The sequence below is a fragment of the Phacochoerus africanus genome, chromosome 4 (genome assembly GCF_016906955.1).
Source record: "Phacochoerus africanus isolate WHEZ1 chromosome 4, ROS_Pafr_v1, whole genome shotgun sequence".
NCBI classification, from domain to species: domain Eukaryota; kingdom Metazoa; phylum Chordata; class Mammalia; order Artiodactyla; family Suidae; genus Phacochoerus; species Phacochoerus africanus.
In genome coordinates this window covers 78,547,292-78,568,085 of record NC_062547.1, presented here as the reverse complement: position 1 = coordinate 78,568,085, position 20,794 = coordinate 78,547,292, and the positions used below count along the sequence as shown (strand labels likewise).

The 20,794-nt window shown below is 47.9% G+C and overlaps 1 protein-coding gene across 2 annotated transcripts in view; it reads right to left on the bottom strand.

Moving 5' to 3' along the window:
- Positions 1 to 18,030, bottom strand: part of RASGEF1C (RasGEF domain family member 1C) — an 81,080-nt gene extending 63,050 nt beyond the window's left edge. The window contains exon 1 of one of the 2 annotated variants that reach the window (XM_047777862.1): positions 17,987 to 18,030. The gene's annotated coding sequence lies outside the window, so the exon portion shown is untranslated. The remainder of the gene's footprint in view (positions 1 to 17,986) is intronic. The other variant, XM_047777863.1, reaches the window with a different exon arrangement.
- Between the last annotated feature and the right edge of the window lie 2,764 nt (positions 18,031 to 20,794).

Here is a 20,794-nt window from a genome sequence, read left to right as displayed (position 1 = left end):
CTAAAACCAGTGCTGCTGCTACTGCTCTCTGAGATGAGCTCCAAGACCCAAATCATCAGAAAATAAACTGCCATTTAGGGATTCAGACTGGCATGTGCACAGCACTTTAGAGTTTGCAGAGTCCTTTCACAGATGTCGTTGCCCCTGAGTCCTAGGTCCCTGCCTATATGCTCAAGAATCTAGGCCCTCACCCCAGGCTGGCCACTGGCAGCCCAGGATCTGGCTCCTGCTCAAGAGACCACCAAATCCATCCAGAAGCAGGGCCTCTGGGGCCCTCAGCTTCTCTTCTGGCCTTAGTTATGGTTACTTGCTTGTGTCCTAACTTTTTAATGAGGTACAGCATACATTCTGAAATGACACACATTTGAAGTGTGCAGGTTAAGTGAGTTCTCTCAAAGTGAACACATCTGTGCAATGGGCACCCGGATGGAGAAACAGCACATTTCCAGCTCCCCAAAGTCCAGCCTGGACCTCTTTATACTTATTAACCCTCAATTTCAACTGGAAAGAAAAACGAAGAGGGACCACCATTTAGGAAACAACTGCTATTGAGACAAAGCCTGAGACATGCAGCACCCAGAGGGATATGTTCACAAATGCGGGAAAGAGGATGAAGAAGGGCCCACGTGGCCTGATGGGCTACACACCTGCCCCTGGTGGTCAGGAGGCCACTGCCTGGGGATGTGCCAGGCCCACCCAGCCTCAGTGCCCCCCAGATCTACATAAAAGTAGCAAAACATGGGGACTACATGGGTAAGTAGAAAGACCTTTTTTCTTTTTATTGAAATATTTAAAAAATGCAATTGACTGTTCAGAGCAAAAATAATGCAGTGTTGGGTTTGTAAACATGTGGAAATATACACATATTGGCAGAACAGCAACACTCTTATGTGTTGAATCCCCCGCCCCCTAATACTGAATTTCTAATCCCCGGTATCTCTGAATATAATATTATTTGGAAATGGGGTCACTGTAGATTTTATTAGTTAAGATGATATCATTCTAGAGCAGGATGAGCCCCTAATCTGACTGGTGTCCTTGTAACAGGACAGCCATTTGAAGATACAGACACACTGGGAGGACATCATGTGACAATGAAGGTGGAGACTAGAGCTGCAAGCAAAAGAATGTCAAAGATTTTCCGGGAGTTCCTGTCGTGGTGCAGTGGAAACAAATCCGACTAGGAGCCATAAGGTTGTGGGTTTGATCCCTGGGCTTGCTCAGTGGGTTAAGGATTCGGCGTTGCTGTGAGCTGTGGTGTAGGTCGCAGATGAGGCTCGGATCTGGTGTTGCTGTGGCTGTGGCGTAGGCTGACAGCTGCAGCACCAATTCGATCCTTAGCCTGGGAACCTCCATGTGTTGTGGGTGTGGCCCTAAAAAAAGCTTTTCTGGCAAGCTAGGAGGACGCTTTTCTAGCTTTTCAAGCTTTTCTAGCTTTTCAAGCTTTTCAAGCTTTTCAAGCTTTTCTAGACGCTAGGAGGAGGCAAGCTTTTTTCCTATTGGTATCAGAGGAAGCATAGCCCTGTTGATACCTTGATTTTAGATGTCTACCCTATGAGAGAATAAATTTCTTACATTTTAAGTCCATCCAGTTTGTGGTACTTTGTTACACAACTCTAGGAAATACATGCAAGCACAAAGGCTGAGAGAGAACAGAAGTACACTGGCATCAGGTCCACTACTATATGTGAAGTAGCATAGAATCACTTGAAGGTAGACTGTGTTAAGTTAAAAATGTGGTGGGAAGAATTCTAAGATACCCGCCCCCTAGATTCTCCCCTCCCTGGTGTACATGGCCCCCTCCTTGAGTATAGGTGAGACCCATGAATATGATGGATGGCACTCCTGTGATTAGAGTATGTTGTATGGCAAAGGTGAAGGGAGTTTTGCAAATTTAAGTAAGGATTTTAATCAGTTGGTTTAGAGCTAATCAAGATTATTCTGGGTGAGCCCCACCTAATCAGGTGAGCTCTCTAAAAGAAGGTCTAGGGAGTACCTGTTGTGGCTCAGCAGGTTATGAACCTGACTAATACCCATGAAGATCCAGGTCCAACCCCTGGCCTCATTCAGTGGATTAAGGTCCAGTGTTGCCATGAACTGCAGTATAGGTCACAGACACAACTCGGATCCTGTGTTGCTGTGGCTGTGGTCAGCAGCTTGTACAGCTCCGATTCGACCCCTAGCCTAGGAACCTCCATATGCCGTGGGTGCAGCCCTAAAAAGACAAACAAAACAAAACAAAACAAGATAGACCAAGAGATCAATGGAATAGAATAGAGAGTCCAGAAAATAGAGCCACAAGTTTATGGTCAATTGATTTTTTTAAGAAAATGCAAATGCAATTCAGCTAAGAAAGATCATTTCAACAAATGATGTTGGAACCATTGGTTATCTGATGCCAACCCCCCCTCAAAAAAAACTGATATTGATTCATTCTTCCCATCATAGGCAAAATTAACTCAAAATGGGTCACAGGTTAAGAGTAAGATCTATAACTATAAAGTTTCTAGAAGGAAACATGGGAGAAAAACCTCTGTAACCTCAGGTTAGATAAAAATTCCTTAAACACCAAAACATAATTGAAAAAAAAATTGATAAAGTGAACTTCATCAAAATTATGAACTTCTGCTCCTCAAAAGACACTGTGAAGAGAATAAATGACAGCCACATAATAAAGGGAAATTTTAGAAATAAATCAATTACTGAAAAAGAACTCAGTTCTAAGAAGCCACCCACCTTCTGTACAACATGGCAGTTTGCATCCTCATGGCCAAGAGGAGAGTCTCTCTCAGGCTTTAAATCTGTCTGACTTTAGGAAGAACCCAGTCCTTCCTTTGAGGTTCACCTGATTAGGTCAGGCCCACCCAGAATAATCTCCCTTTTCACTATATCAAAGTCATCTGACAAGTGACCTTAATTATATCTGCAAAATTCCTTCTGCCATATAATGCCACCCAATAACCTAAAATCTCACCATATTCACAGCCACAGAAACACCAGGCCCAAGCCAATGTCTGCAACCTACATCACAGCTCACAGCATGCCAGATCCTTAACCCAGTGAGCAAGGCCAGGGTTAGAACCCACATCCTCATGGATACTCGTCAGGTTTGTAAACCGCTTAGCCACAACGGGAAACTCCCTGAACAAAGTATTTTGGAAGTAACTGGGGCATCTAATCATGGACTGACTGGCTATTAGACAATTTTAAGAAATTATTTATTCATTAGGTGTGTCAATGGCATGGTGCTTATAATAAAGTCCCTATCAGTTCCTAGATGCATATCACAGTCATGACAGGGGATATAACAGGGTATCTTGGATTTGCTTTGAAACCTTAACACAACGGGAGTTGGGATAAAGATGGGCTGTGAGTCAATAGCGTGGGAGCTGGGAGATGAGTACATGGTGATTCGTGTTTATCTAGTCTTTACATGCTTAGTTTTTTAGATTTTCCAGAAGAAAGAGTTTAAAATAAATTAAAGTCTGTGACTTTCTCCCTGAAGGTCCCACAGGGCCTGGGTGCCATGTGACCTCAGGCTGCCCTCTCTGTCTGAGCCAGGGGTGAAAAGGGCAGCAGGAAGGAAGCTGGGGCTTCCTCATGAAGGTGAGTGGCATCACCACTGATCATGGTTAATATATGCAATGTGCCTGACTCTGCTGAGGAAATTGGTTCCGGTGCAATAACCTAATTTGTTCCTGCTTCTTACACTTGCTGTTTATAAAGTATACGCACATTTTCTCTGGCAAACAATTCAGAACTGCAACATGCGGACACTTAAAGTCCTTTTCATCATCCAAAATGCTAATACAATTTGGCTGTGTTTATGTAGAAACATCTGTTTTCAAACTGCAGGCTACTGGGGGCCTGCAAGTCACATCCAGGGAGCAGCTGTCACATACACTGTCATCTCAGCCTCCTTAACCCTTTCCACAATCCCCCTTGCACATGTTCACACAAACCACCAAGTGGGCAATGCTTTATTCTTTTTTTTTTTTTTGTCTTTTGTCTTTTTGTTGTTGTTGTTGCTATTTCTTGGGCCGCTCCCGCGGCATATGGAGGTTCCCAGGCTAGGGGTTGAATCGGAGCTGTAGCCACCGGCCTATGCCAGAGCCACAGCAACACGGGATCCGAGCCGCGTCTGAACCTACACCACAGCTCACGGCAACGCCGGATCGTTAACCCACTGAGCAAGGGCAGGGACCGAACCCGCAACCTCATGGTTCCTAGTCGGATTCGTTAACCACTGCGCCACGACGGGAACTCCCAATGCTTTATTCTTAAGGAGCTTGTCAGAATAGCTGGCCCTGCCAAGGGACGCTGGGTACCGCCATGATATGTGAAGGGACTGGAGAGTTCAGGGAAGTATGTCATCAGTGGACTGCACCTCCCAACTGGGCTCAGAGTGTAGTTAACTTTCTCTGTGGATCAGAGCCAGCACTTTCCCCCAATCCACCAGCCTGGGGTGGCCTGGGCGTGTGAGTGTGCAGGGTGACCTGCCCTGCCCCTCAGAGCCTGGGCCCCCTCCTGCCTCCTCTGCTTGCCTCTCTAGCTTGGAGTTTACTGAGAACTGGCAGAGAAACCAGGAAATGGCTGGTTAAGAAGGCCCAGGACTCTCCTGAGCTGTGCTCCCAGCCTTGTTGCAGGATGGCAGCAATAGGGTAGCCCAGTGCCTGTCCTCAAGCTGCTCATGGCCAAGACTCAGAGAGTGGGTGCTGAGCTGCCCTGCTCCTTCTTCCCCTCCTACCCAGCCAAACACATTTTCCCTGACTCCTGCCTGACTTCCAGAGTAGCTGAGGCATCACCTCCTCCTGGAAGCCTCCCTTGAGTTGACCCTGACTCTGGCCCTCCCTTACCCACGCATGAGCTTACTAGGGCCTACTGCAGATCAGCGCCCTGTGATCACGTGGCTTGATCAACTCAGTGGTCTTCAAAGTGGAAAGTGTGTACCCAGAGTAGAGGCCAAGACAAGAAGCATGGGAAGAAAATATGAAAATTCCTTTTAACATTTTAGTGTATTATGACATATTTGCTGCATGAAAGAATTACCTGTGACATACAAGTTATGAAGCATGATAACAAATAGACACATGGAGGCCCTCCACCCAGTCAAGTAGCAGAGTGTCAGCAGCCCCTCCATTTAGCCCAACTATGGAATCCTCCCAACCCGCCCTGCTCCCATCATTCCCATTTCTGGAATTTTTAAAAATTCCTTAAAAATATTTTACCAAACTCATACAACTGAACAGCAAAAACAATTGATTAAAAAATGGGCAGAGGGTCTGAAGAGCTATTTTTCTAAAGAAGACATATAGTCAACAGTTACATGAAGTGAAACCTGGAGCTGCACCTGGAAACCGGCCTACACCACAGCCACAGCAATGCCAGATGCAAGCTGCATCTTCGGCCCACACCACAGCTCATGGCAACACTGGATCTTCTTTTTTTTCAAAAACTCTCTTTATTCCAATGTGAAATCAAGATGTGATGGTTTAAAAACAAGAAAAAGCTCTTGATCAGCTGTGAGGATGCCTTGCTTGCTAGCTCACACCCACTCCCTTTGAAACAAGGTGTTTGGACAGACCATACTCATAAGTGGCTCCCTGCAAAGCCACCAGGCAGATGCCCCAGCCCGGGAGCAGCTCCCTCCAGCTCACAAGGGTGGCCATCTCCTCCCACCCATCAGAGCTCAGCAAGAGGCACAGAGAAGTGGCGTAGGCAGGTGGCGGAGGGGTAGTCAGGGCCCGTGGGGGCCACCACCTTCTGCAGCCCCCTCTCTGCCATCCTCAGAGCTCCTCTCTGTAGAAGGTACTTGTAGACAAGGACCAGGTAGGGAGCTGGGTTACACAAGTAAGTGACAATCACTCCTGTGGATCAGTAACTTCTCCCCCAGGATCCATGATTCAGCCCTGGTTCTCCTAACCCCCCCACTCTCACTGTGCGTTAGGCAGCTGGGGTTCAACGGGGAGAATATATTCAGATTATACCCCCAAGTTTATCCCCAGCTGGGGTGCAGGGAGGTAGGGCAGCAGCACCTCCTACTGGGGCCCAAGAGCAGAGAGGCTGGGGCTGGGCACAGGGGAGTCCACCCCTTTCCCCACCCTGAGCACAGCCAGGCCAGGCCCAACCACAGTTAGTAATAAAGCCACTGAGGCTCTCAACACCCCACAAAGCTAAAGTGCTCCTCAACCCTCCGGCCCTGCCACAGAGCTCTGGCTCCCTATCCCAGGACACAGGAAAGCTCCCCTCTTTTTGGCTTCAAACCTGGACTTTCAGCCAGGTCAGGCTCAGGGGCAGTGGAAGCAAAAGCAGCAGCCTCAATGGCATATATACAAATGACCTGAGAAATCTCATCTGCGCATCACCACTCAGAACCGGCTCAGGGCTATGAACAGTTAGGAAGGACAGATCAGGACACTTGCAGCATGGACACTCACACACGCCTGCTTGAGGATGGGGGGCTCCAGGGGGCACCTGCCCACCAGCTGGGAACTGATGTCCATACACTCCATCCGCATGTCTTCAATGAGGCCTCTGCATCATATATTCATTGAACCAGTACAAGAACATCCTTCGGGGGGTCAGGCAGACCAGGCCAGGGTCCCAGGAGGATGCTGAGGGTGGGGTTGGGGTTGGAAACATGGAGGAAGAGGGACTTGCTTCCTCTCCTGATGTGCAGGGTGTGCCCCCTTCTCTTGGAGTCTGGATCACTGGGTAACGGGGCAGCTGTCTCTCCCTTTCCACCCCTGCAAGCTTGGGGAAGAAGGGTCCTTGGCAGCCGGGGGGTGGGAAGCCTCATCCTCTGAGGCCGCGCTGGCTCTGGCTCAGTGGCCATGGGGTCCTCAGCCTTATCCCTCTCCTTGATGGCCTCCTGGAGCTGGTGCCGCTGTGCCACCTCAGCTTTCAGATTCTCTAAGTCTTTTTGGCTGAGAGGAATGAAGAGGATGCCAGTGATGATGTTCAGCTGTTCCAGGATGCTGGCCATGCTGGGGGTTGTGAACTTGAGGGGAGGGATGTTGGCGCTGGAGCTGGCAACCCCAGACATTTAACCCACTGAGTGAGACCAGGGAACGAACCCACATCCTCACAAGTGCTATGTCAGGTTCTTAACCAGCTGAACCACAAGGGGAACTTCCAGTTTGACTGCTTTGAAGTTTTATAAATATGGTGTCATCTGTACACAGTACTCGTGACTTGATTTTTCACTTAACATGATGAAAAGTATACCCATACAATCAATGTTTCTAAGAGTCTTCTCTCTGACCATCCATTCTGTGAGTGTTCCACAGTTTCTATTTCCATTTTTCTGCCAATGGAACTTAGGTTGGTTCTAGTTGTTGCTGCCAAGAGCATGGCTCTGAGGCACATGCATGTGCAATTCTCTCGGGCACACGTCAGCAGTGGAAGTGCTCCTTTGCAGGACATGCTGCAAGTATATATTTATATGTTCACCTGGACTAAGTAATTTTCAGCTGTTTTATAAACTGACTGTACATATTCCCTCTCCCACACATAGATCAGAAGGATTTCTACTGCTCCACATCATATCCAGCATTTGTTATTACCACACGTGTTAATTTTTGCTTACTGAATGAGTGTGCAGTCGTGTTTTTTCCTTAAATATTTGATAGAATTCACTGCAAAAGCCACCTGACATTTTGTTTCTGGGGAGGTTTTTCCTTATAAATTCAATTCCTTTAACAGAAATAGTATTGTTCAGATTTTCTACTTGTGTCAATTTTGGTTAAGTTTTGTCTTTAAAGGCATTGAGTCCTTTAATCAAATGTATTGGTATAAAGTACTTTATACAATTCACTTGTTATCCTTTTAATGCCTGTAGAACATTGGTAACTTGTTTTCTCCTAGTCAGTCTTGCTAGGAATTTATTAGTTTTATTAATCTTTTCAAAAGTTTTTTTTCTCTGTGGTTAGTTTTCTATTTTACTTATTTCCATCCTCATGAGATAATGTTTATAAACAACTGGGCACATCCTGGTAGATAGTAAGCATGCAGGGAGGTGCTCCTGGCTGAGCCTGGCTCAGGCCTGAAGCTGGGCAGCTGCTTAGCACATGGGTGGTCAGATGGATGGGCAAACAGGTGGCCGAGCATAGAGTAGAGGCCTCATAAAGACAGAGAAGAGGGCAGGCCACACTGCCAGACTGTAAACATTTCAGGCCATACACAGCCAAGGTCCATACTGGCTAGATTACTTGGCAAAATCCCCTTACATCTGGGAGCCTCTGTTTCCTCATCTGTAAAGCAGATTAAAATTGCCATGAGAATTACCTGACGCCATCGGTATGCAGTTGCTGGCACTGTGCAGGTGTCAATCATCAAAGAGAACAGCAGTTGTTTTATTACTATTATTCTTTAGCCAGACTCACATACCATTGAGTGGTGTCTGGATTTAAAAACAAAAAAATGAACAATTATTGACCAAATGAACCAGGTAAATAATGACTCTGCAGGGGCAATATTTAGCTGATGCCAAAAGGCTGCATTCCTTCCCACTCTGGGCAGATCCCTTGTGGGTAAAGTAGGAATTCACCAATTAGGATGGACCCTGGTGCAGGATGGAAAGGCCTTTAACAGACAACCCTGGAACTTGTGTCAGCTTTATTCAAAAATAATAAAACTGAGGTGCTCCCAAATTCATGGAGCTTTCATAGCTTAGTCTGTAAGACTCTTCCTGGTTGCGTTTATGTGGCTTGGTGGTTAAGGGTATTCTTGGTGGGCCTGCCTGGGTCGTAACCTGAAGGAAATCACGGGGATGATGTGACACACATGGGAGGGCTCCCTTCTGCAGCCCCAGCCCCAAGGAGCTCTGCCAGGCCACGGGGGTCAGGCCCCCTCACCATCATTACCGAAAGGGAGGGACACAGGCTGGGTCCCCAAGACAGGGAGGGAATGAGCACAGCGGATGCCTCTTTTGCACCAGACACAGCATTACGGGCCCAACTGGTGTTTGAAACCCAGAATGATACCGAGAATGTAAGAACATGCACCCAGGGAGCAGGCAGTGGATCCAAACTCCGGGCTCCACGACCCAGTGCCTTCTGCTATGTGCCTTCTGCCTCCCTGAATAGTCTTTATGGTGCCTGAATGAAAGGGGCATGGTGGGCACCTTTGCGGAAAGAGAGAACCCCCTGAGGCAGAGCCAGGCCCACAGAGTCAGTCCCAAAGCCCGGGGTGTAGGAGGCAGACCCCTGAGAGGGCACAGCGACAGTGACAGGAAGGAGATCGGGAATGATGCCTGAAGGGTGGGAAGGGAAATTGAGGTCAGAGCCCAACACTTCCACAGGATGCTCAGGGAAAGCCTTCAGCCCTAGGGCCCGCAGCCTCTCCTCCCAACACCCCTTCCCCACGTGCTCCAGAAAAGACCTTGGCCTCCAGGAGGGCACAGGATGGGCAGGTGGAAGGTGAGGTGGATGTCTCTTCTTAGAGACCCATCAGTCTGTAATTTTAAAGCAATCTGAACCCCAAATCCTCAACCTGGATCAATTTTGACAAAAGAGTACAACAAATCCAGATTATGGGAGAAAACTGATGTGCAACAACAATACAAAAATGGAGAGGAGTTCCTATTGTGGCTCAGCGGTAAAGAACCCGACTAGTATCCATGAGGATGTGGGTTCAATTCCTGGCCTTGCTCAGTGGGTTAAGGATCCGGCATTGCCGTGAGCTGTGGTGTAGGTCATAGACGCAGCTTGGATCCCCACTGCTGTGGCTGTGGTGTAGACTGGCAGCTGTGGCTCCTGATTGGACCCTTAGCCTGGAAACTTCCATATGCCGCAGATGGGGAAACTGTTGTAAATTAAAAGAGTCTGGTAGACATGACAAACCAGTGCAATATTTGATCCCTAATTGGATCCTGGATATAAATATAAGGGCCAAAGGACATCACTGGGGCAGCTGTTGAAGGTTCAATATGAACTATTTATGAGAAACATTTCTGTGTTATGAGAAACATTGACTGTGATACCTGAATAGAGGTTTTGTAGGAGAACTTCCTCATTCTAAGGAGATGCTGATGTATTTAGGGGGAGTACATGATTCCTGTAAAGGACTTTTCAATGGTTCAGCAAAACTAATGAGCCCTGAAATAACACACATGCTGCAAGCTATTAACAAGTGATGTATTTAGTTGAGAAGTACACTATTCTTATTTTGGCTGCACTCTTGGAATGTGGAAGTTTCTGGGCCAGGGATCAAATCAGCACCACAGCAGTGACCTGAACCATAGCAGTGACAACACGGGATCCTTAACCCAAGAGGCTACCAGGAAACTCCAAGAGTGCACCATTCTTTATGAATCTTTCCAAGTAAGAAGTTTGGGGACATCTCTGTCCCCATAGATAACAGCAGCCACCTAAATCCAAACCTCTCTACACAGATGAAGGGGGAGAGCAAATGAGACCACTTATAACCAGGCCGAGAACATGACCAGGAGACAGCCTGCTATACACCTGAGACTGGTGTGAAAAGGACCCAAATGCAGAGCCTGCTCAAGGGCCTCCTGCTGGTATTGAGGGTCACGCAGAGCCTGGGCGGGAAAGAGGAGCATGGGATTGGGGCTAAGAACTGACACCAGAAAGAGAAAGTGCCACCCACATGGGGAAATTCTGAGAGCAGGTATGAGACCAGGTGAGTCAAAGCACCAAGTACTGGAGAATGAGGGGGGACAAAGTGTGTGGGACAAGAGGTAGCTGTCTTGGAAAGGCCCTGCTTCTATGGAATATGGCTTGTAAGTGGAGGCCCTTGGAGGCTTGGTGGGAAGTAGCTAGAAGAAGTAGCATGGAAATTAAAGGACCTATAGAAGTAATAATGAATTGTCAACACATGCCACCCCCAAGCCCCAAGGACAAGTAAGGATAAGGCATGTCTCTAAACCAACACTAGAGGGCACTCTTGAACTAAGAAAACTGATGTTACCCAAATCCCCAACTCCTACCTACATTCATTCATTATTACCAGTCCCACCAAACCTAAAGACATTTTTTTCTTTTTATAGACACACTTGAAGCATAAGGAAGTTCTTGGGCTAGGGGTCTAATTGGAGCTGCAGCTGTGGCCTATGCCACAGCCATGGCAATATCAGGTCCTTAATCCACTGACCAATGACAGGAATAGAACCAACATTCTCACAGAGACAACGTTGGGTTTTCAACCCACTTTGCCACAACGAGGACATTTCTAAGTTACTAGAAGATAAGACAATACCCACACAAACCAATTTAAGGAATTGACAATCATTCTCCTCATAATTTACAGGGTAACAGTGTAACAACGCCCCAACTTGAATTGCCTTAATATTCTGATATGAAAAAAAAAACCTGAAGTATAAATTTCAAAACTTAGAATAGAAATGGACCAAAATCAGTTAAATGTGAAACTAGGGTTTCCCAAACTCAGGAAAGAAAATGAAAGACGAAGTCAACCCAGAAATGAACACTATTAAAAGCTCTCTTAGAATAGATTTGACTGAAAGTTTAATAATGCTCATTGAGGAAATGCAGGAAAACAACCACAAAACACAACAAAAATGGTAGTGAAGAGAATCATAGAGAAAATGATAGATATAAAAGATAGGGAAAAAAAGATCTAGCATATAGACAAATTATTGGAGGAAAAACAAAATCATTAACATTTAAATTATTCTCCAAGAAAACTTTCTGGAAATGAAAGAAGACTTGAATCTGCATATTCAAAACTCCCATCCACACCTGAGAAAACTGACCTCAAATGGTCAATTCCAGGACATTTTGTAGTAAAATGATTAGACCTTAAAGGGAGAGGGGAAAAAAAATCCTTTGGAAAATTTTCCAGGAAAAATGATCAAGTTACAAAGGGAAAAAAAGAACATTTATTTCAGATTTCTTGTCAATAACATGTAAGAAATATCACTCAGAGCAACATTTTAACAAATTGAAGGAAAGTATAGGTCAGGCTTTTATAACCAGCCAATCCATCCTTCAAGTATCAAAGGTATAGGAAACAGTCTCAACATGAAAGAAATCCAGGAATACAATACTCATGAGCCCTTCTTGAAGAACCCAGTAGAAGCTAAGCTTTATCAAACCAAGAGATGACTGGGGAACTTTAGCAAAAATAAATATAAGCACACAGAAGCCAGCTCCATTGTGGAGAACATGTGCCCATGATCCCTATGTCTCCTGGTATTCATGCCTTTGAGTGTGGATGGAACCTCTGACTTTCCTCTAACCAACAAATATAGCAAAAGTGATGGGATAACTTCCATGACTCCCTTACATAGATTATCTATTCTAGAGACTCTCTTGCTGGCCTGATGGAAAAAGAGGCTATGCTGTGGAAGCCCATGTGGCAAAAACCACAAGTGGTCCCTAGAAACTGTGGGTGGCCTCCAGAAGCTGAGGGCAGATTCCAGCCAATCACCAGCAACACTTAAGCTCTCAGTCCTGAAACCACAAAGAACTGAATCCTGCTAACAACTACATGAGTGGAAAAGTGAATCCATTCCTAGTTGAGCCTCTAAATGAGGACCCAGTCCTGGCCAACACCAGCAGAAACCCAGCTAAGCCAGGCCTGGACTTTAAATCCACAGAAACTATGAGATAATAGATGTGTGTTGTTTTAAGCCACTCTGTTTACAGTAACTTGTTACACAGCAATAGATAGCTAATACAGTCACATCAAAATGTAAAATATCATGCCCAAGTGGTTTCTATTTTAGGAATGCAAAAACAGCTTAATATTTATATTGATAAATTTTGTACCTTATTGTTTGCCTCATCCCAGACCTGTTATTAGGAAATCCATTAATATGATTTATCGTATTAATTAATTGATATTTGCTAAGAAATATAACTATCTCCATGGATCTTCAACAAAAATCAATACCCATTCCTGATTTTAAGAAACCACCAAATAAAATAGGAATTAATTAATAACTCCTTAAAAAACATACAGTACATATATATATAACATATATATAAAATATATTCCTGTCCTAAAATATCTTTCATAATGGAAGAAGTACTAAAGACCTTTTTACTGAGGTTAGGTGCAAGGTAAAGATGCCCATTATATCCAATATTTAATGTGAATTGGAGATATTTAGCCAATTTAATTAGATAAGAGAAAGCAGTTAGATGCATAAAAATCAGTAAAAAAGTAAAACTATTTCAATTTGCAGATGACAGAATATCTGAACTACCTAAAAGCATTAGTGATAAAACTAGCAACAAAATAAATTTAGTGAGGTAGATAGATATAAAATAACATACATACAGAAATAACCAGTATATATGATATAAAGGAAGAAAACAACATTTATTATAGCAACAAGGTAAAATACTCATGAATAAACTTGACAAGGAATATGAATAAAACTTCAAAATGTCCCAGAGATCCTGCTGTGTAGCACTGAGAACTATGCCTAGTCACTTGTGATGGAGCATGATAATGGGAGAAAAAAGAATGTATACATGTATGTGTAACTGGGTCACCACGCTGTACAGTAGAACAAAAAACTGTATTGGGGAAATAACAATAAAAAACAAAACAAAATAAAATAAAAAATGTCCCAGAGAGTGGTCCTGAACAAATAAGACTAAGCAGTCTTGAACACAAAAGAAGATATTTTTTGGATAAGATGATTCAACTTCATAAAAACATTAATCATCCTGAAGTTATATATAAATTTAATATGATTTTTTTTTGGTCTTTTTGCTATTTCTTTGGGCCTCTCCCGAGGCATATGGAGGTTCCCAGGCTAGGGGTCCAATCAGAGCTGTAGCCACTGGCCTACGCCAGAGCCATGGCAACGCGGGATCCCAGCCGCCTCCGCAAACTACACCACAGCTCACGGCAACGCCGGATCGTTAACCCACTGAGCAAGGCAGGGACCGAACTCGCAACCTCATGGTTCCTAGTCGGATTCGTTAACCACTGCGCCACGACGGGAACTCCTAAATTTAATATGATCTTAACAAAAGATACCATCAACATGCTGGAACAGCTAGGAAACCCCTGAAATAAAAAGCAGTGGAAGGAGGATTAGCTCCACCAGATAACAAAACACAAAAATGGGAGTTGAGTTCAATCTTTCTCCCCGATTGCAATAGTGTGGAGTCTTCCTTGCCATATACCCCCCTGCCACACACACTGAGGCTTCCATAATTCCCACAGTGTGAGACCAGCATAAGAAGAGACAAAGCTGTGAGCCAGACCAGAAAGCCCAGAAATAGGTGCAGCTGCATTTGAATGTTTAGTGCATGACACAGGTGCATTTCAGATCATGAGAGAAAAGATGGCCTTTTAAATAAATAGTGCTGTGACAGAGGGATAGACATCTGGAAAAAGATTAAATTGGATCCATAAACTAAGTACAAACCCAAATAAGTTAGAAAACATGGGTGAATTCCTTTACTATTGAGTGTGACAGCCTTTCTAATTAGGATTCAAAATCTAGATGCAGTAATGAAAAGAGTGATTAAATCAATTATCTAAAATTGAAAACTTTTTTTTTTTTGGTCTTTTTCCCTTTTTCTAGGGCTGCACCCAAGGCACATGGAGGTTCCCAGGCTAGGGGTCCAACTGGAGCCACAGCTGCCAGCCTATGTCACAGCCACAGCAACGAGGGATCCGAGCCGCGACTGCAATCCACACCACAGCTCACGGCAACGCTGGATCCTTAACCCACTGAGCAAGGCCAGGCATCAAACCCGCAACCTCATGGTTCCTAGTCGGATTCATTAACCCCTGAGCCACGATGGGAACTCCTAAAACTGAAAACTTTTAATGGAAAAATCCACCATAAACAAAGTTAAAAAAAAAAAAACCTGATACTGAATATCTTTAATATGCATAATATGTATTTCTAATATCTCTAATATGCATTTCAAAAAAACTTTTAAATCCAAGGGAACCGCCCCCCCCAGTCCAATAGGAATTTGGCAAAATACATGGACAGGCAAGTCACAGAAAAAAGGTAATCAAGAGATTCATAAACATATAAAAAGATGTCTAATTTCACTCATAATAATAGAAATGAAAATTAAAATACTATCTTCTGGCTGTGGAGGAAAGAGACTCAAATACTGTCTTCTGGCTGTGGAGGAAAGAGACTCTGTCACACATTTCTGGTAGGTGTGCAAACTTTTGGGAGAGGGAAACTTGGAAATAGTTAACAAAATAAGTACTTCTTTACTCTTCCTTCTTGGAATTAAAGCTATGTCTCCAAGAAATACGAGCGACCTATATACAGGTTTTCCATTACTCCATTATTTTTAATAACAAAGGCCTGGAAAAACCAAATGTCCATCCATAAGACACAGATAAAGAAGCAGGGTTCAGTCACAGAATGGGGAGTACTATGTGGCTGTGCAAACAAACGAGGACAGTGTCTATTTTCTGGTAAGGAGATATGTTTTAACTGAAAAAAGGTACAAAGGAGATGTATATGCTAACTTTTGTGATAATGCTTAAATGGCTTGTTTTGCAAAAGAGACTCAGGAAGAATAAACCAGAAGGGATTTCAAATGGTTACCCTTGGTATCAGGAGGAGAAAGAACAGGGATGGGATTGAGATTTCTGAGTACAGCCTTTTTTTCTTTTAGTTTTGACCTTTGAAACTTGTAAAACCAATGTTTTACATATTCAAAAAATAAAATTATAAAGACTAAAAGGAAAAAACCCAAAAGGTGCGCAAACAGAAACAGATGAAACTAACTGTATCTCAAATTGATAACATACTCACTGTAGTATATGCTGACTACACCTGGTAGTGGTTTGGTTATAGTGATTCTGAAACTATTTTGAGTGTGTTCTAGGGCAAGTTATCACCTAATTGATATGTGGGGGAAGCTAGATTCTTACTGCGGAGAAAGGAGATGGAAATATTAACTTTTAGGGTTTTGTTTTTGTTTTTTGTTTTAAAGAGTCCACTGAGAAGCCTAGAACCAATGACGGCAAGGTAGCAACAAGCACATCTAATGCTCAGATACTGGTTTCTAACTGACCTCCTTCTGCCCCCTCCCCACCATTCCTCCTTAAAAAACACCAAGACTTTTTGGAGAAATGGCTGATTCTACATCAGGGGCAAAGCACAAGTGAAAGCTGATATGAGGCTCAAGACTTACAGGAACATGTCAACGGATGCAGAGACCGATCAGCCAAAACACTCAGCACCTCACCTCTGCAAATTCAGGGTAGGCAGCCCTTCCCCTGCTGGACGCAGGGGGTCTGAGAGCAGCACCTGGACCAGGCTCTCCTGTCCACCACAGTAAACCCCACCATCTGCAAAAGACCCCACCCTTCTCATGCCCCTGGCCCTGCTAGGATGGCAAACTCCACATCTGGTAGCCAGAAGCTCATCCTTGAAACTCCCTGGCGGACTCCAGCAGTCCCCTCCCTACTCCCTCTCCTGCCCCCTGCGGTTCCCTCTACCCACCTCAGGGACATCCTTTCAATAACTGCACCTGAAGAAAAATTCAAACTCCACAGCTCCCCTAATTGGCTTGGTGCCAGCACTTCCCACCCAACACCTGTGCAGGCTTGCACCTACTGTTCCCTCAGACCTTTTTCGGTAGGTTCTATCCTTCCTTTCACACCACAGCCAGTGGTCACTGCTCAGAGACACCCTCTTTGAAGAGGCTAAGTCCCCTCACTCCCCTCCCAAGGCTCCACCCTAATTACCCTGTTTATTTCCTTCCTAGCACTTCTGTCATGACCTTGGTTTTTCCTTTGATTACCTGTTCAGCTTCGCTCTCCCACACCTGCTTGTAAGCACTCCCTGGGGGCCCGGAGCACACAGTAAGAGCTCAATGGATGCTCTAGACAAGTGAGCAGACAAACCCAGGCCTACCCTGGTTACCTGGCACAGTGGCTGGAATATGGCTTTTGAACCAGTCCTACCAAGGCTGAAACCCCGCTTTGCCACTTCATGGTCCTAAGACCTTGAACAAATCCTGTCACTTTTCTAAGCCTCAGTTACTTCAACTGTAAGATGGGACAGAGCACCTGCACCGTAGGAAAATCTTCTCTGACATCCGAAGCTCAGCAGAATGTCAGCCTTGGGGGCCCAGGAGGCAGGAGGGAGGGGGCAGGGGTGAGCCCCTCCACCACCCCATGCTGCCTTGTCTTTTCCACACTACTCCCCACGCTGAGCATGGGGCAGGGCCGGGAGCATCCCCTCTCCTCCTCCCCTCTAGGTCTCCCTTTCCCCACCTGAACACAGAGAGGAGTGGCCTACGGGTCCCCTGGCCCTGCCCACCGTCACTGAGTAAGGGCCACACCCGGAACCTGGAGCTGACCCACCATCCCTGCAGGCTCCCTGATCCTTTCCTCAGACCCATCCCAGTTTCAGAGACGACAACACCCTCTTCCCCCACGACCAAGGCCCTTTCCTTTCTTCACAAGCGCCCAGCACCTCAGCGTTGCTGTTCCCATTTCACAGCTCTGGAAACTGAGGTCTAGCGCGGAGGAGGCCTAGGGTCCAGGCTGGCTTTTCCTGCCACCCCAGCGCTGAAGAAGCTTGCTCTTCTGCTGAGCGCGCGAGCGCGCGCGCGCGCGGCAGAGCAGGTCTCTCGCAACCGCGGCCGGGGGGTGTGCCCTCCGCGGGTCCCCTCCCGGCCGCCACCCCGGCGTACGCACCCGCTCCCCTCGTAGTGCACACTCTCGCGCGCCCCGCCGCCCCTCCCGCTGTCCCTCCCGCCGTCCACCACCTCAGCCTCTCCCGCCCCGCACTCCGGCGCACAGCGGCTTCCCGCCCCGCCGCCGGCCGGCCACGCGCACTGTCACCCGCGCGCGCACCTGTGCCCTGGGTCAGCCCCGCGCGTCCCCGCGGAGCGGCCCGGACACCCGCTGTCCTGCCCGCCTTGCCGCCCCGCACCTCAGCGTCGCGACCTCCCGGGTACTCGCGCCCCGCCGCCGCCGCCGCCGCAGCCCCTTCCCCAGCTCCCTGGTCCGCAGCGTCCGTGTCCCGCCCGGCCGCGCCCCCACTCACCGGCTCCCGGCGCGCAGAACCCCCGGGCCCGGCCCATGGGCAGCGCCTGCCGCGCCCCCTGCGAGCCGCGGCGCCGCGGACTCGGGCCGTTGCCCGCCGCCCGCAGCCTGCCGCCTGCGCCGCTCCCGGGCGCAGCCGGCCGTGCGCTGGCGGCCGGCCCCGGAGCAGCGAGGCGCGGCGCCCCCTCGTGGCCATACGGGGAAGCACAGGGCGGGCGGGGCGCGGGGTGGAGCTGACGGAGCCTGGGCTGCGCGGGCCCCCTTGCCACTCCCTCCCGTGGCCTCCCATTCCCGAGGGGGCCCGGCTCACCAGGCCGCTCTACTGCAGGCCTCAGGGTCAAGGCCACACGTCCAGCGCTGCATTCCGGACCCTCCGCTGTGGCTCGCTTCCCACCCCCGTGCAGGGGGGCTCACTACAAGCATCAGATGCCCAGATCCCGCCTCCCTCACCCATGGATCTTGCTGGACTCTGCACCTGAACTGCCCCCCACCCCCGCCGCCCCGAATCCTTCGCCTGGAAAACCTCTGGCACCCTAAAACCTGGTTCATCTCTTTTTCCCCAAGGCTGGGCCCTTGGCCGCTCCTTTGGACACTCCTCCTTCTGCAATGGCCACTGAACTGTGGTTTTCCTGTGCCCCGGTGTCTGGTGTGTACAAAGTGGGCATCAAGGGGGCATGGACGACTGCCCGTCACCCCGCAAGCGGCCTCCGTAGAGAGGGAGGGTGGTCCCAGAAACTGGCCCACTGGGATGGTGGGTCACCATTGTGAAGACACTGAGATGCTAGGAGGAAAACAGTGTGCTATTTCACTTTTAGAATGGGCGAGGGGGCCTGAACAAGATGGGTGACCTTCCTCAGCTGGCTCCGCCTGGACATTGAAAGTCTCCTGGTTTGTTCCAGTGTAGAGATCAGGACATCTGTTCTCTGTTTCAGTCAGGACCTGCTTTGAGGGGATGTGGCAGGTTACCCAACCCAACTAGCTTAAGCAAAAATAATTTATTGGCTCATGAAGGCTTAAAAGCCAATGTATGTTGCTTTCAGGAATAGTTAGATCCAGGTGCTTAAACATTATGAATAGGAATCCACCTCTCCCATCTCTCAGACCCCCAGCTGCCCTGAGTTGACACCCTCAGAAAGAGCACTCCTGACTGATCCGAGAGAGCCCAGAGCTGCCACACAGGCTCTGAGGAGGCCAGCTCAGGTCATTTCCAAAGACCTGGAGAATGAGGGTTACAGGCCTAGATGTTGCCTCCCTGGAGCAGGGGATGAAGTTAGCCCTTGTGCTAACCCTGAGGAGAGAGGAGGGTGCTGCTCTAGTATGCCCCAAGGGATGTTTCCAGTGGATTGAACAAATAAAACAGCAAGAGTCCAGCTCATATCTTGCACTGTTGGGAAAACTGAGGCCTGGAGCAAGCATCTGCCTGGGGCGCATTGGGCTAGTGGGTGGCACATTGGACAGGAAGGCAGTGGAACCTTGGGACAGGGTCAGGGCCAGAGGCTGTTCACAGTGAAGGGGCATGTCCGAGACCAATGCCAAGGGTCAGGCTGTGGTGAAGGGGAAGGAGAAACAGAGGCGGGTGGGGGGAGGTTCCCAGCATATAAATTTGCCTTAGGGCTTAGGTGCTGAGGTAAGTCCTGAGGCCAATGGATCTTCTCCAATTCTTTTTTTTTAGGGCCACACTTGAGGCATATGGAAGTTCCTGGGCTAAGGATCGAATCAGAGCTGCAGCTGCTGGCCTATACTACAGCCACAGCAATGCCAGATCTGAGCTGCATCTGCAACCTAGGCCACAGCTCGCAGCAACACCAGATCCTTAACCCACTGAGTGAGGCCGGGGTTTGAACCTGCATCTTCATGAACACTAGTCAGGTTTTTAACCCGCTGAGCCACAACAGGAACTCCAGTCTTTTCCAATTCTCGTCCCATGCCCCCAGCCCTCAGGTCAGGCCCTGTGTGCCTCCTGGAGGCATGCTGGGGTTCGAGGGAGAGAAGGCTGCAGGAGAGAACTTGGAGGAGCTGGTCCACTCTCCTGAAACATGCTGGGGCCTGAGCAGCACTAAAAGGCCCCCTAATCAAGTGTAGCTCAGAGGAGAGGGGCTGGTTTCTCCCTATGCCACCCCTCCCTATGAGCACAGGCTTGGAGACTGCTGGGGCACTGTTGCCATGCTGGGTGCAGGATGGGGGTCAAGGCAGTGCTGAGTAGAGTAACTAAAACCCAAGGGTGGACTTGCTTGTGGCCATAGCACATGTCCCAAGTGGCTGAGTGAGGCAGGGCTGTCCATGCCTGTGACAGGAAAGAAGGCTGTCTCTCCCAAGTTCTGCAGCTTCTCCCACTGCCCTGAAGTCAGGTCTGTGTTGAGTACCCTCACTACCACCCTGCAACTCCTTGAGCCAAGCCTCAAGGCTGGCAGGGACTTTTGCACTGAGCTGTCCCTAGCTCGGGGGACACTGACTCAGGTGCCAAGGCTGGACTTTATGGACAAAGGGAGTGTGGGCTGAGACCCAAGCAAGGAGCCCACGAGGTCTGTGGGAATATTGTCTTGGGAGAGAGGATAGCAGGAGCAAAGGCCCTGTGGCCAGCATGCACTTCACATTCAGGGAGAAAGAAAGGAGGCCGATGTGTCTGGAGAGGAGGGGAGAGTGCAGAGGCCCAGCTGGAAGGGGTCAGGCCCAGGTCTGGGCTTCTGGGGGGTGAGGAGCTGGGAGTCTGTCCTCTGGGAGTGGCTTAGGGGCAGGCTCTGCCCCAGCTCTGTCAGCAGTGCCCCCCGCAGGAGGTGTGCTGGTTCTGATACCCATGAGACCTTTTCCA